Source organism: Hippoglossus hippoglossus, chromosome 13, assembly GCF_009819705.1.
Source record: "Hippoglossus hippoglossus isolate fHipHip1 chromosome 13, fHipHip1.pri, whole genome shotgun sequence".
Taxonomy (NCBI): Eukaryota; Metazoa; Chordata; class Actinopteri; order Pleuronectiformes; family Pleuronectidae; genus Hippoglossus; species Hippoglossus hippoglossus.
In genome coordinates, this window is record NC_047163.1 from 21408945 (window position 1) to 21425341 (window position 16397).

The window sequence follows — 16397 nt, forward strand, 5'->3', positions numbered from 1 at the left end:
CGTGTATTTAGTCAATTTCCATATTGAGGAAACAGAGCGCTCATTACATCTTAACATCTGTTGTTCTCTGAGCAGTGATACTTAATGAAATATACAATGAAATATCAGTTTGCAGATGCTTTGTTGACACAGGGACACATTGACACAGACACTGAGAAGAAATCCACTGCAGCCACACAAAGGTGAAAGATCTCTCCGCAGTTATTTTATTATTAACATATACATTTCATCACGCAGCAAACTGGAGAGGAACATGTTGTATTACAGAGTTCGCAGAGTGAAGAGTGAACAGAGCCATGAGGAAGAAGCCATGTTGTTCCTGTATTCTTTATTTATTGTCAGAACATATCACCAAACATGTACAGGAATTCATTTAAAGTTACTTTCTTTTGAAATCAAAAATATATTTGTTAGTTTGTTATTTTAAGATGAGGAGCATCCAGAGGCTTCAAGTAAAGTTTGTTTTAAATTGGTCTTCTGTGTGTTTGTGAAGCGCTGAGTAATGAAGAAAGAGGCTGTGCTTTTTAAACAGCTGTAATATTTTCACATGTTCACTACTCTTTGGACAGAAAGACAGCAACACATCATTCTGTGATTTGTGGGGAAAGAGTTAATGTGCAGTTTGGTTTTGTTCTGATGGAGCTTGAAATAAAAGCATAAATGTCTCTCCATGGCAATAACATGGTCCAACAACAGGTGAGCAAAGTCACTATTTAACCATCTATGCCGCCAATACTGTAAAGAACAAAGAAACTCAATAAAATCCTACATCCTTGATTTGCTTTGTGACTGTGTTCAGAAATAATGGTATCATCTTAAATGGAAGGTTTTGGTTCAGATGACCAGTGAAAACCTTTTATTTTAATTTGGAGGGATTGTAAAATTCTAGAAAATGGCCACTCTTGACACTTTTGAGGTCGGACAGGTGAGGGTGGGGGACGTTGCACATCTCATTTCCACTGATAGTTTAACTGCATTGAAACTTCTGGAAACAATGAAAGACGTGTGTTCGACCATAAAGACAGATGTCCTGTGCAATGAGACAAAAATGAATGCAACTCAAAGGACAAGTTAATGCGAAGACATTGTTCTTAGGACTTTTTCATGAGAAAGTTCATGTGAAGTATGTGCATTAAAATTAAATTAATATAAACTTTAAGCACTTATTAAATTAAAATAAAAGCGAAACCTGTAAACACACTATATTATAGTTTGGTAGAGATGTCAGAGAATTCTGAATTCAAATTCTTTATTTTTCTAAGGCACATAGAGCATGTCAAGACAACAAGTAAAAACAAGAAAAAACAAAGACATCAGTGCAATGTCCACGGACAGTTAAAGATCTGTGCAGTATATTATGAAGTAAGAGAAGTGTATATGACTGTAAAAGTACGGTGAACAGGATGACGGCTGTGAAAACTCTGCATTGGAGTGCCTTGAGGTAAGTAATACAGACATAGACTATATAGAGTTAAAGTGAATAAGAATATATGTACAGGATCGGTAGCAGATGAATAAATATTGTAGCATATGAATAAATATACAGTATATACAGCAGATGTTTAACGGATAAATAAATATAGCACGGCTGATATAAGTGTATGAACAAAGTGAGGAGTTGATGAGAGGATTGAAGTGAAAGACAGAAATAGGCACAGAAGGAACCACTGAGCTGAACCAGTGCGACTGAGCTTGCAGCAGTTCAAGTTTTAACTGTACTGTACAGAAGTTAGAATATATCGTCTATAAGTGTATAAAACACGGGATCAGCTGAGAGCAACTTACTCCACAATATGAGACACGTGTTTTAGTTTGTGTTAAAGTAGCGACTCTGTGTCCAGTGTCCTGTCCAGCCCCCTTGCTATCAGCCAATCATGAGCGTGTATGTGGCGAGACTAGCGTCTTTTCAGGCTGCTGATTGGTGGAGTCAGCGAGTTTGGCGGAAGTGTTGGTTTCACTGCAGAAATAAGTGTTGAGTGGTTTACTGGTGAAAAGGCGACAGACGAAAGAAGAGTGAAAAGTGAAAGAACAACATGTTGACGGAGGAGTGAAGAGAAGAGAGAGAGAAAAATGAAAACACTGGACAGCGCCCGTGGCTTCGAACCCGCGAGGATTAGAGACCAGTTTTCTGAACGAGAAAGTTGATGAAGTAACCACTGAGCTAAACCAGTGCGAAGGGTTTATAAGGTTTAAACCTTTATATACCTGAAGTGCAGGTACTTTGTTTTCTCAGGTGAAATCAAGCACGTGGTTCGATCCGGAGGAGCAAGGAGATCATTGAATTCTGCAGATAATTATTGGTCGAAGAAAACCACTGATCACACTAGAAAACTGCTTTTATACAGGACTTTAGATAAATGAACACAAAGGTGGCTCCAGTTTTTCTGACTTTATGTTCTGCAGTATAGTCTGGGACTATGGAGGACGATACATGACTTAAGTATAAATGTATAAATAAATACAGAAATAAATGCACAAATAAATAAATACAGAAATGGATAAATAAATACAGAAATAAATGTCTTCAATATATTTCCACATTTATTTATTTCTGTATTTCTGTGTCCATATGTAAATGAGGTAGGAGGTCCCAACCTCAGTCTCGAGCAGGATTGGTCAACTGAGCATATAGATACACACACACACACAGGCCCCGGGGCTACGCCCCCCCCCCCCCCCCCCCACCACCACCACTCACTCACTCACTCAGAGACACACGCAGTGAGATCAGAGCTCGTCACCGTGAAGCAGCCGGTCAGTGACTTTGTAGAACAGTGGAAACAGTGAAAACACAGAGTTTCTCTGTTCACATCTGCTCAGAGATCAGCTGCGTCATGATCAGAGCAGAAGCTGCAGCTGGTTTGTACCGAGCTGGAGTTTCTGTGTCCTCCTCCTCTCTGCTCTCACTCTAACTAATAAACACTCCTCACTAGTTATCAGGACCTGATCAGTACATGAAGTCACTTAGTGTTCGTTTGATTCGCTCCAGAGTTTATGAGGCAGAATTTAAACATCATGAAAAATGACTCGTCAACATGTTGTGCTCAGTACAACACGAGACGTGACGCTCACAGTCAGGACTACTGACACCTAAATCATCCCAATAAAAAATAACCTTAACTAACCCTAACCCTCTGAACTTGAACTAGTTCATTTCAAGTGTGAACTGGCTCAACACTGCCAACAGCTACTGGACACCAGTCAGCATTGAAAGGCACAAGTAGTAGGACTGGATCATCACACTCCTGTGACCAATCCTGCATGAGACTGAGGTTAGGACCGCCTTTCTCATTAGCATACGGACAGAGCAATACAGAAATAAATAAATGTGGAAATATATTTAAGACATTTATTTATACATTTCTGTACTTATTTATTTCTGTATTTCTGTATTTATTTCTGTATTTATTTATACATTTATTTATTTATACTTAAGTCATGTATCGTCCTCCATATGGGACCTGTCTCACACAATCATGGACTCTATAATAATACGTCATCGTTTATTAAATCTACTTCATTAACACACACAGAAGTACAGAATTAATAAAAGCAGAAATGTAGAAATACATAGAATAGTTTATATATAACTCTCAATTAATCAGCAACATTAATATTTTTAGTAAATTATTTAATTGTTCATGCTATATCTATTTAACCAGTTCAGCAGTTAAGCAGTAAAAGGTGAATTAAATACTATGTTTTAATTGTAGAAATAATTATTTCATGTATTTATGTATATATTGTTAGTAAAATGTAGGTAAATATTTGTCCTGAGTTCAGAATTTTATATGTTTAATAACAATCACATTAGTCTCTAGCGGCTGAAAACATATCTCTCCAGTGTAGACAAGTGATCACATGCAGAGTAAAAGGTGACACATCTCACTGTCACTGCTTTAATTTTACGACCCGTTTATTTCTCCCGTTTGTCTCCCTCTGCTGGTCTCCAGTTAACAGTTTGATCACCCTGCCCTGTTACAGTGATGGTCCTGTGTGGGATGTGGTCCTTCGTGTTTCGCTGAGTTTGGTCTGTGATGACGATGGTGTTTTATTTGGCCCAGAACATGGATTTACCCTCAATATGTCCATCCCAAACATTTCTCGACAGTGAAACGCTCTTGAGAAAAACTTTCCCTCATTACACGTGTACTCTGTTCAGTTAGACTATAAGAATTAATGACATTATTCGTTGAAGATCTGGTGCCAAAAAATAAAGAAAATACTTTTTGTTAAAAAGGAATGAGCCAAAATTCCTTCAAGTCAATAAATACACTGTTCAACTGTTAGTGGAAAATGTTTTTGCTGCTCAAGGGATCGAACCATTTACTAAAAGTAAACGTTCACCAATGTTTTGCTACGAGAACAATAAAGTTTAAACTGTCTGCTCAATAAATATATGAAGTGTGATGTTTTTGGTGTTATTTGTTTGAATGGGTTGTCTTCAATTGCCTCTGAGGATTCAGCTTCGATCAGCATTGCTTATTAACACTAGATTCTATGATTATGTTGATTTGACAGAAAAACACAGAATAAAATCATCTGGTTTTGTTGTTAAACTTTTTTTTTTCAGCATCTGGAGACTAGTGTTTTCAGCTGCTGGAGACTATTGTTTTCAGCATCTGGAGACAGATGTTTTCAGCAACTGGAGACTATTGTTTTCAGCAGCGGGAGACAGATGTTTTCCGCAGCCGGAGACATGCGTTTTCAGCTGCTGGAGACAGATGTTTTCAGCTGCTTGAGACTGGAGTTTTCAGCTGCTGGAGACAGATGTTTCCAGCATCTGGAGACAGGTGTTTTCAGCATCTGGAGACAGATATTTTCAGCAACTGGAGACTATTGTTTTCAGTAGCTGGAGATAGATGTTTTCAGCAGCTGGAGACAGGTGTTTTCAACCACTTGAGAATGGTGCCTTCAGCATCTGGAGACAGATGTTTTCAGCATCTGGAGACAGATGTTTTCAGCAGCTGGAGACTGGTTTTTTCAACAACATGAGAATGGTGCCTTCAGAATCTGGAGACATATGTTTTCAGCATCTGGAGACAGATGTTTTCAGCATCTGGAGACAGATGTTTTCAGCAGCTGGAGACTGGTGTTTTCAACAACGTGAGAATGGTGCCTTCAGAATCTGGAGACATATGTTTTCAGCATCTGGAGACAGATGTTTTCAGCATCTGGAGACAGATGTTTTCAGCATCTGGAGACAGATGTTTTCAGCAGCTGGAGACTGGTGTTTTCAACAACGTGAGAATGGTGCCTTCAGAATCTGGAGACATATGTTTTCAGCATCTGGAGACAGATGTTTTCAGCATCTGGAGACATATGTTTTCAGCAGCTGGAGTGCTGCTGAAAACAGTAGTTCCCCTCTTGTTCCTCCCAGTCTGGGTCTGTTCCACTGTTCCTTCATTTGAGAAGCAGCAGCGACCAGTGACAATTTTATTGGTACTTCATTCACATTGTACTCAAAAGTAAAATTGTAAATCACAGGCTGTGTTATAAAGAGCTTACAAGAGAAAAAAAAACTCCTCCAGATATCAGACGAACCACATTGACTTGTACAAAAGTGAAAATATAAAATACTTGGGGATGGAGTGAATACATGTGATTGATAAGACAAGAAATATTGAATTCATCTGTGTTGGTCACGAACTCCACAGCCCGTCCCTCATGTTGTTTGTCTGTCTGGAACCAGGAGCCTCCACAGAGACACAGTGAGCACAGGCCACAGCACGGCAGGAGCTTGATGCAGAATTAAGCCTGTGGTGTCAGGACAGGACTTAATGGCTTCTGAGGAGAAAGACAGAGGGACATTAGACTCAGTATCACTCCACTGCTGCATCACTTTATACAAAACATGAAGCCATACAGTTCTGCCTCTAACACAAAACCAGTCCCAGATGCCTGCACTGAAAAACACCTCACCTTTTTATCATGCTCCGTGTCTGTGTGGGTTTTTTATGTGTACTCTGGCTTCCTCCCACAGTGCAAAGATATGCTGATTGGGGCTAGGTTGAATGGAGACGCTAATTGACTGTAGGTGTGAATGTGAGAGTGAAAGGTTGTTTGTCTCTGTATTTTGGCCCTGTGATAAATGTCTGTCCAACAGCCACAGCTCAGTTCTTCATGTCAGATGAGGAAAATGTAAAAGGAACTATCCCTTTAAATGTGTCATTATTGTGAGCATGTTACCATGACAAGGCGCAGTTTTTATAAATAAATGTAAACATTAAATGTATTTCATGGATAAAAACATTGGCAAACCACCAGAGAATGTAACTTCATCATGTTGTATTGTTGTGGTCTAAACGCAGAGATGTCAGTGTTTGTTAAAATAACGTTGCAAGCATAATTACATTAGTACAGAAGCTGCATCGTATCCTGAATATCAAAGTTACTTTACTGTACATTTCTGCTTTTAAAGTACAAACATCTTCTGAAGCCCATTAGAAAGTTGCTTGCTGTTTTTTTTTAAGTTTTCAACCTCAGCAGTTTTTTAGTGGATACCTCTATGGTGGCCCTAAGAGCTCAGTGCACTGCATGCACAAATGAAAACAGACACGACACATGCAAAGGGAGAAAGAAATTGACAACACATGTCCGGCTGCAAATACTCACAACCAGAGAAGTATTTGGTTGGGTTTTGAGTATTTGCCGCACGTTTTCTATGTGCCGTGCATTAGTTGTCAAATTGGTGATGTCTATTTGCATGTGTGGTTTACATTAGTCTCACCTGGTGGAAATATTGTGGTGCAAATATACTGCTGCTGCAAATATCTGTAATATAGCACATAATCTCAGTATAAACACGCCATCTCAGTAAACACGCCATGTGATGATACTGATAGATTTTTATCATTAATCCAAACTACAAATTAATTTATAAAACTCAATGTGGAACTCAAATAAGCTTCTGAGCCCATGCTCACTCTTTTTTGATGGTGTATTGATTCACAACTCATAGATTACTGATAAACTGGTTCCATATCAGGTCTGTATTAACCTGCTAGGGAACCCAGGGTTAAAATTAAGCTGCTGGACACAAATACAGTGTGAACGCTCAGCAAGACATTTACTGTATGAAATATAAAGACAGAAAATACTAACCTTTCCCTTTAGTAAGGCTGTAGTTTATGATGATCTGCTTCTCTTCATCCCTGCTTTTTCTTGTCAGGGTGCAGTTGTAGATCGTGGTTTTGTTGGTGTACAGCGGACCCTGGTTTGGGGGAAAGAACTCGCATTTGTTGTCAAACCGACCCGTGGCTATCACGACCCCGCTCGGTATCTTGTACTTACAGTCGAAGGATGGAGAGCCCTTACAGTATGAATAATAGCAGTTCAACCTACAATGGATCAAAACCTTATGGTTAATTATCTTGGAAGTTTCACTTCATTTAAATGTAAAGTAAATACATTTGAAATGTGATGATGTTGAGACGTCTGTGTGGACCTGAGGGTTCTATTCATGGTGATGCAAGCGGTGAAAATGCCGAAATCCCCTTGTTTTAGGGCAGATGAACCTGAAATCAGATGGCACACTGTTTCTATAAACCACAACCAATCCAGAAGATTCAAGATTCACCTTAACCCGAAGCACATAATGAATGTTAAACTGACGTACCATGTAAATGGTATTTGACTTAAAGGTTAAGTGTGTAAGATTTAGGTGAAAGGGATCTATTGGCAGAAAGATAATTGACTTTAGCTGTATTCTTGACAAACAACATATTTATCTTAATTGGGCTAATGTAACATTGCTTGGAACTTGGAATTTCTTAGTTATATTAACTTCTACAGCAAATTGATTCACATGAAAACCGATTGCCTTAAAAAATCGATGTAATTGTTATTCATAGAATTTAAGTGCTTCAGTCATCCGTCAATTAGAATCAGGTTCCTTTCTCCAAAAAATCACATTTACAGTTACTCATAACAAATTAAGTGACACCGTTCAAAGTTCAACAATATGCGTTTTTTATTTCTCTTCCTTCAACAACAACCACGTTGCTCCGTTGAAAGTCTATTTCATAATATAGTTTTATTTGCATAACTCCACCAAGGCCCAACAGCCCCCTTATGAAATAAGTTCACTCGAACGAGAGTTTTATGTGGATCTGCGCTAAATTTCACGCACTAGTAAATATCCGTTCCCTTAACTTGCCAGTTTTTGGTTTTTTTTGTCATCAAGATCCATGAATTATTTTCTGAGAAATAAATGAAAATGTTGCAAAATGCACTCACAATATTAAAGAAAGTGAAAAACAACACATTCATGGATCCGTCCCTGATCCGGATCTGCACCAAATTTTATGGATTCCTCCTTGGGTCATACCCCGGTCCTCTAATAAGTTTCATGGAAATCGGTCCTATACTTTCTTGGGCAATCCTGCTAACGATGTCTGGAGACATAATTATTGGAGATATTTTCGGTCATGTGAATTGAAAGATGGAGCAGTGTGATTATGTGATTTGATGAGATTAAAGACAATTTAATAAACACAGTTGTGACATGATGAAAACAGACGTGTTTCATCGTATTCCCTGTCTTACACTCATCATTTGAGGAAAGTGGTGTTGCTCTGATAATGAACTGCCCTGTGTTACTGTGTGTGTGAAACCACACCACTCACAACACTCAACTGATATTTGTCGCCAATCAAAAACCACACCCACACTAACTGATCCAGTTTTTGCCTCTCAGTTGTTGGAATTTCTTAGTTATATTTCTTAGTCGCTGTTCATATCAGAGCTCCACTGTTTCAAATAGAATGTCAATATAGTTCAAATGACAGTTCACTGTATATTTCAACTCGAATACATTTAAAAGACAGTTTAATCATTATTATTTTTATGAGGGGAACGTTTTATTCTAATCAGCTTTAAATTAATCAAATCTTTTGATCATTTATCAATTTTTACCATTCTTTATCAATTCATTTGTGTAACTTCAGAGGACGATGTCATGTTCCGGGAAAATCAAATCACAATGTCGACCATATTCGCTTCAGTCATTCACAAAGCAACAACAGGAGAGTCAAAGACGGCCATGGACCTGCAGTGATATAATCCAATCTCTGAAATCTGATTAAGGCAGGTTCTGCTGATTGATAAGATCGTTACAGAAGCAGCATGAACCAATAAAACGCTGGTAGTATCCTCCTGAGTCAGAAAGCTAGAAACTCAACCGCCCTCTGCTGCTCATATCCACTGTTACATCACACATTATACAAGATGATATGTTAAAATAAATCATAGAAATTCTTAATAGTGATATTATATTATTTGAAGCGTGCTTACCCATCAAGGAGAAGAGGAACAGCGACAGTGAGATGTACATTGTCTGGATCCTTCAGAGACATTTGACCGAAAACAGAACAAGGTACATTCACAGAGAAAAACATCATGATGATGTCATCTATTCAGAGAAGAAATGTTACAATTTCAAATGGCCGCTGATCCAAATGTTTTGTCATCATGACAGAGGTGACGCATTTATGAACATATCCACTCTGGATGCTGTGGAAGTGAAATCTTATAAAGAATAAAATGCACAAGGTCAGGTCAATCTATAGCAATAATTCCACCATCCAGACAGTTCAACCTTCTCTGTCTAACAGCAAAAATAACAGTTTTAGATTAACACACTAAAAAAAACACTCAACTTTATTTCACTTTTATGTGCTAAGTAACTCATTCTCTTGCTGTCATGCTAAATTTAAAATGGAACTTACACTTGTTGTGTCCAAGCACGTCTCCTGTATTGCTTCAACTGAACATGGTGTTTGTTCAAATGAAAGTGAAAATTGAATTGATTTCAGTGCCTTACCGTTGATCTGCTTTTTGTGTTTTTCTCCTCGGTGAATCCTCTGAGGACAGAATCATCGATTCAGTGTGATGGGGCTGGGCAGGGCATTATGAGGGAGGCAGCTGGGTGGGAGGGTTGGGTGGAAGACAGCCTTAAAGTGCCACTGTACTCTACTGTTGTTTATTTGGCTGACTGTCGACGTAGACGCACAACTTTCTTTTTACTTAATTTTAAGTAACAAATTTCACTCAAACATTGTTCAGTTGCAGTGGTTTGTGTGTCATGCATTAAAGGTCCAGTGTGTAAGATTTAGGTGAAAGGGATCTATTGACAGAAATTGAATATAAAATAATCCTAGTGATGTTTTCACGAGTGTGTTTCATCTAAATCATACAAATTGTTGTTTTATTTACCCTAGAATGGGCCCTTTATATTGAAGTACTGTATATTTACATCAGGGGGGGTCCTCTCTATGGAGGCCGCCATGTTTCTTGTAGTAGCCCAGACTGGACAAACTAAACACCTTTTGAGTTTTTATGAAAACTGAAGGTTACCACAGGTTCTCTTTCATGTTTGAAAGGGGAGGGGGAGGTGGTGGGTATTCAGCTGCAACATGACACTTCACCACTTTCTGTCAATAAATTCTACACACTGCAACTTTAAGTATCAATAAAAAAAAATTAAAAAACGTAATTTACTGACGATTATTTGTGTCATCAAAATGTGTTCAGCCATCACTGAGCCGACAACACGCTACAAACATGACATGGACACGTGCACAACAAAAGTACATAGCAAAAGAACAGATACACCTCCATGATGTCAAACTGTCAAAACCAACAAATTAGAACATAATCCTACACATTACACAAATATAACTTGTGTGTTTAATGTGTCTTTAACATATACAATGTAAACCACGTTCCTTCGCTGTTTGTAGGCATTACACAAACTGAGCTAAATGAAACACTTCGAGACATGCACTTCACTATAATCTTTGGACATTCTGCAGACCCACTGTATGTGAGAATGCAAATCCGAGTGAGAGTCCCCCAGTAAAAAGTCAGCAGAATGTCCAAATGAGCGGATGTGAGAGCAGAGCAGGAGATCCTTCAGACGATTCATCGCGAGCTAGTGGGTGTGTTGATGACGTTTCGAACACACGACAGACGCAAAACTCAAGAAAACAAATATGTTGATGTGACATACACGAGACGTCGATGAGGATATCAGGAGAACTTTTGGTATAGAGGCCGATGCCGGTCATTATGTGCTGTAAACAAATCTCCACAGTGGGATTAATGTGTTATGTCCTCCTGTCTCTGCCTGCTGCACCAGCCCCCATCTGAATCCTCCAGAGGGTTCTGTGTTGTTGTGAACTTTTCTGAGCAGAGAATCTCCTTCGTGTCTGAAAAACAAACTTCAGACCCAATTGTCATGTCTCAAAACGGCCCCTCCGGCAAATTTCAGGCGATTAACTGGAGTTCAGTGTATTTCTGTGATAGAGAGTCTGCATCGTATTGCATATTTAAATGTGTGTTATGTATGAGAACTGTCAATGTCATTATTTTTCCTATTTTACAGTGACTACTGAATTTTTTGCTCCATGTTTTTTTAGATTTTATTGTATTATGGCATTATCATTGCGATATTTTTATGCCACCGTGCTGGCAAAAGTTATGCCTACGTTTTTGGGTTGCCTGTCCGTGCGTTCCATTCTTATGAACACGATATCTCAGGAACGCCTTAATGGTTCCCCCATATATCTATCAACCGCCTAAAACACAGCAGCTGGGGTTCTCACAAGAAGTTGAAAATAGGATCACACCACACCCAATCCCCCCCTTATTGCACTGGTTTCCCCAATGAAATGTTATGACTTGTTTTTCAAATCACTGAATGGCCTTGCACCAATGTACTTAGCGGACCTTCCCCCCTCTTACACTCCTTCTTGTGACCTCAGTTCCTCTTACCAGCTGTTACTCTCAGTACTCAGGAAAAGACTCGAGACAGAGTGATGTTAATTCACTGTTAAGGCTCCACTATGGAACAACCTCCCTCTGTCGATCAGACAATCAGATGATTAGGCTGATAAGCCTTTTATATGTGAAAGTCATAAATATTTAATGTTTGGAATTTGCTTATGAGCTACACAATAAGATTCCCTCTGTTGATTGTGGGACTGTGTAGTAACTAGTTTCCTAGATCCAGCAATCTTATCCACTTCAATTTGACAAGTGAGCCTTTGGTCTGTTTTAACAACCTTTACGCAGCAATCATCTTGTCATCCTTTGCTCGTGCAAACACGTGTTTTTTCCCCAACACTGGAAATGGAATTAAATTTGTAAGTCATTAGTGCATTAGGACTAATGGATATTGGTTCGATTGTGTTTTCACTTCCTGGAACCCCTCAGAGAGAATTTTAAAACAACCACAACTTGGAAAGTGGAAATTGATGCCAGACTGTAAAAATATCTACACAACGTCATAAAATCAAATGATCAGAAACTGTACCTGCTCAAACAATAAATACAAGAACAAACAAACAAAAACAAAATGTGGGATGTGGAGATGTTTTGACAGTCATGTATCAGACAAATGGAAAGATATGACTCTAACAATGATTTATTTCTGTTTGTGTTTTTTCACCTGATGCACCATTCACAGAGATTATATTCCTGTTTGTTACATTACTGTCACTAGTGCAGAGCCCGTTCTGTTTGGAATGGTCTCTTCTCTTGTCCTGTGTTAAAGCTCTGGAGCTACTTCAGAATTATTCCTTGTCATTAGTGAGTCCTCCTCAAACAGTTCTACAATATACTTTTTATTGTTTTTCAATATATGCTCAATATAAAGCATTTCAGCACGTTCTGCATTCACTGTGAAGACAAAAAAACAGGAAGTGATTATATAAATGTTGTTGCCATGACGGAGATCCTGTGAATGTCTGTCAGTCCAATATGGTGAAATTATTTTGACCCACAGTTTGATTCAGTTGCGATCCACTGCTTTGTCTGAGGACGTAGTAGAAGACACGTTCAGCTCTGTCCGCAGACTGAAGATGCACTGTCCCGTCCCCACTGACTGCTACAGATAGCTTAATCACATTTTATTAACATCGAACACATGTCAGGTCCAAATCGCACCACGTAAGACACTGCACCTTCCTGGGCCACTAACATCCAGAGACGAACCATTCGCTTTTCAGCATTCTTTATTTCTTTTATAAATCAGGAACAAACATACATTTAACCAACTCAACTTAAAGGATCCAGCAGTTTCTGCCGGTGTGACAGCTCTCTGAGCCATCTCCATGCCCGCACTCCTATTACTCAGAACTGATGACGCCTCTTGGATGGGAAAATGTCTTCAGTAAAAACAAACAAGGCCAGTTCCAAAACTCCTGAAACTATAATAATCTCCTCCTGTCCACAATTTACCATCTTCTAATGGATAATTCTTGCAGTATAATGACCTTGTCCTAAGTCACTCCCACGAATAGACTTCCTGAATTTCTAGTTCACGCATTGTTTTTGCTGATTTCCTGTAATTACTCACAGAAATAAATCCCCCAAAACATATAGTTTGAAATTAAAAGGTTATTTCCAGGGAACTTATCAGGACATATCGGGGGGGGGGGGGCTATGAAGACCATCATTTACCCCCGAACCCCGACATTCAACGGGTACAACAACAAGCGGAGAAAGCAGAATCGCGGGCTGACCTTATATATACAGTCTATGGGGCTGACCAACGCGGAGAAATGCACGTCCCGTGTGAACAGCCAGGCGGCTGCGCGCTTGAGAACGGCGCTGCGCTGCCTCGCAGCGGCGCTTCTGCGTCCGGTGTAAACCCGGCGTAACGAGTGTGGGGGGACAGGGGGGGGGGGGGGGGGGGGGGGGGGGGTGAGGTGGGGGGGGGGGGGGGGGGGGGGGGGGGGGTGGGCCAAGGCCATGTAGGGAGACTTCCAGTTCCTTGTTACGACACAAAACCCAGGAAGCTCAATCGAGTCGCTCAAGAATGACGTTTCTGACTTAGAGGAACCATAACAAAACGCGCAAGTGTTTTTTTCCCAGAGTTTTTGGGTTGGTAGACATGCCAGATACCCACATTAACGTCTAGAAGCACTAACAAAGTGGAATTTGCATGATATGTCCCCTTTAACTAGTGATGTTTTCTCTTTTTGTATTTTAGAGACATTCCTAAAGTTAGACGTGAATCTAACTTGAAAACTAATATTTACACGTAAAGAACAATATTTCCTAAACGCTTCAAAGTGTAAACCATTAACTTCTCTCTCTGGACCCTAAGAATGGAAAAAGACAAAGGGGAAAATAATGGACGGAAAAGGATTATCACTTTCAGGAAACACAATTTAAAATTAATATTCCTGCTTTTATGTTTTAGTACAAAAAGTAAAGTCATGACTTTATCCTGGTCTTCCTGTTCCGTTGTTAACTTATGTTCACTGCTAAATATAAAAAAATATAAAGTGGTTAAAGCATTTTCTTCAGGAAAGTTGTTTAGGAGCCAGCAGCAAAATGTGCATCCTCCATATGTGCAGCCAACAAGTCTGCAGAGATGATGTGATGCAGTCATGTCAACATGGAGCAGAATCTCAGAGGAAACTTTCCAACATGTTGTTGAATCAATGACATGAAGACATGAGGCTGTTTGAGAGCAAAGGGCATGAGCAGGACGTGACCACAGCAGCAGCTCCAAAGCTCTGTGTCACAGGGGTGAACAAACTGTGCTCACCTGATGACAGGTATTCACAAAGATGAGGAGGTTGCAATCACTTGCCCTGCAATAGCCCTTGTTGTTGTCTCATAACGTCATGTCTCAAAACGGCCCCTCCGGCAAATTTCAGGCGATTAACTGGAGTTCAGTGTATTTCTGTGATAGAGAGTCTGCATCGTATTGCATATTTAAATGTGTGTTATGTATGAGAACTGTCAATGTCATTATTTTTCCTATTTTACCCTATTGCCCTGCAATAGCCCTTGTTGTTTTTGACCTACCTCAATAATACGTAGTGTATGCTTCTCTAGAGGGTTTCTATTTTTCCAACTGTGTATATCTGGTATTGAAATATCAATTTTTATAGAAAAGGAATAATACAGAATTGTCTTAAAACATTAACTTCTGACCAAATAAAAATTGTTACATTTTTCAAATTTTAACACACGTCTCGTCTCTGTATTCACTTGTGCACTGATCTTTGTATTTATGGGGAACCGTCTTTTTAATAGATTAGCATAATTGTGGGGATCAATCATGTTTATCCTGGTAGTATTGTTTATTCTTTGGGTGAAAGTCCCAAGGTGGCGTTGTCGGTGTTGGTTAACAATCAGGTAAGTAAGATCTCTTTCTAAGACATCCAATTCGGTTACATAATGCAGTAGGAAATCTGCTTTTTAACTGTTTTGACAAGCACTGCCCACAGCCTGAACCACATCACTACAGCCTAGTATGTTTCCTCTAAATTGAATTCATAAACCCACAGTTTGCACAATTTGTGAGAAAGAAGTACATTTTTCATGACTAAACGTTGACCAAAGTGCTGTGCAGCTAAAACAGGGAAGATACATTTTATTAAATTAAACAATAAAGTAGAAACTTAATAGTAAAATAAAATAAAATCACATAAATACAAGTTTCAACCTGTTTTAAAAGCCAGAGACTATGGTGAGGTCCTCATGTGGAGGAGAAACAACCGAAAGGGTCTGATCTCCTTCTCAGGACTTCCAGAAGCATCTGATCTGCAGACCTCAGTGATATTGTGGGTGAGTGTAAATTTAAAAGATCAGCAGATGCTAAGCTACTCATATTAAAGCAGTTTCACGGTTTGTGTTCAACATCAACATGTTACAAGTCTCTCAGGGTCGAAGGTAAACCAGAGGTGCAGCAGATAATCTCAAAGAAAAACTCCACTCCAATAGGCATTACACAACGTGTTTGGTTTAGTTTTAGCTTTTACTCAAAAATAGGCTGCGCTTGTGCTCTCTCTCTTTTGCAATAATTAACTTCATGTTTGAACAGAATAAACTATATGCAACGGAAGAGCATGGGTCAAAAAGGACCTGTTTGCTAGATCAGATCAGGGGCTGTAATTGCGTAATTGTAATTTTTTTTACCAGTGTGTATGAAAAGTCACCTAAAGACTTTGTCATCAAAGTCGCTGTTTACCTTCAGATTATATGTACTTGTATCTGAGTGTAACCTGGATCAGACTTGATCCTGTTCTAGGTCTTATATGCCGAAGCAGCTGCAGAGAGTTGCGAACAGAAGGGGGCTGATTCATGCATATACCTGCAGTGCCTGCATGAATTGCATGCATATTCATTTCAGTTGTATATATATGTCTATGTTTTATAAAGACTTTAGCAAATACAAATAGTTTGAATGTTTTACATAGATTGCACATCTCTTTGTGTGTTGTAATCCATCAGCAAAGTTTGAGGACTTTATCAGTCCACAGGTTTACTTACTGGTGAAAAAAAGTCTACTTTGGCCTGAGTCAGAGATGTTAGCATCCCAAAACCAAACATCCCCCGCTGGGTAAAGGGCAACATTGCAGAACCCAACAAGGATA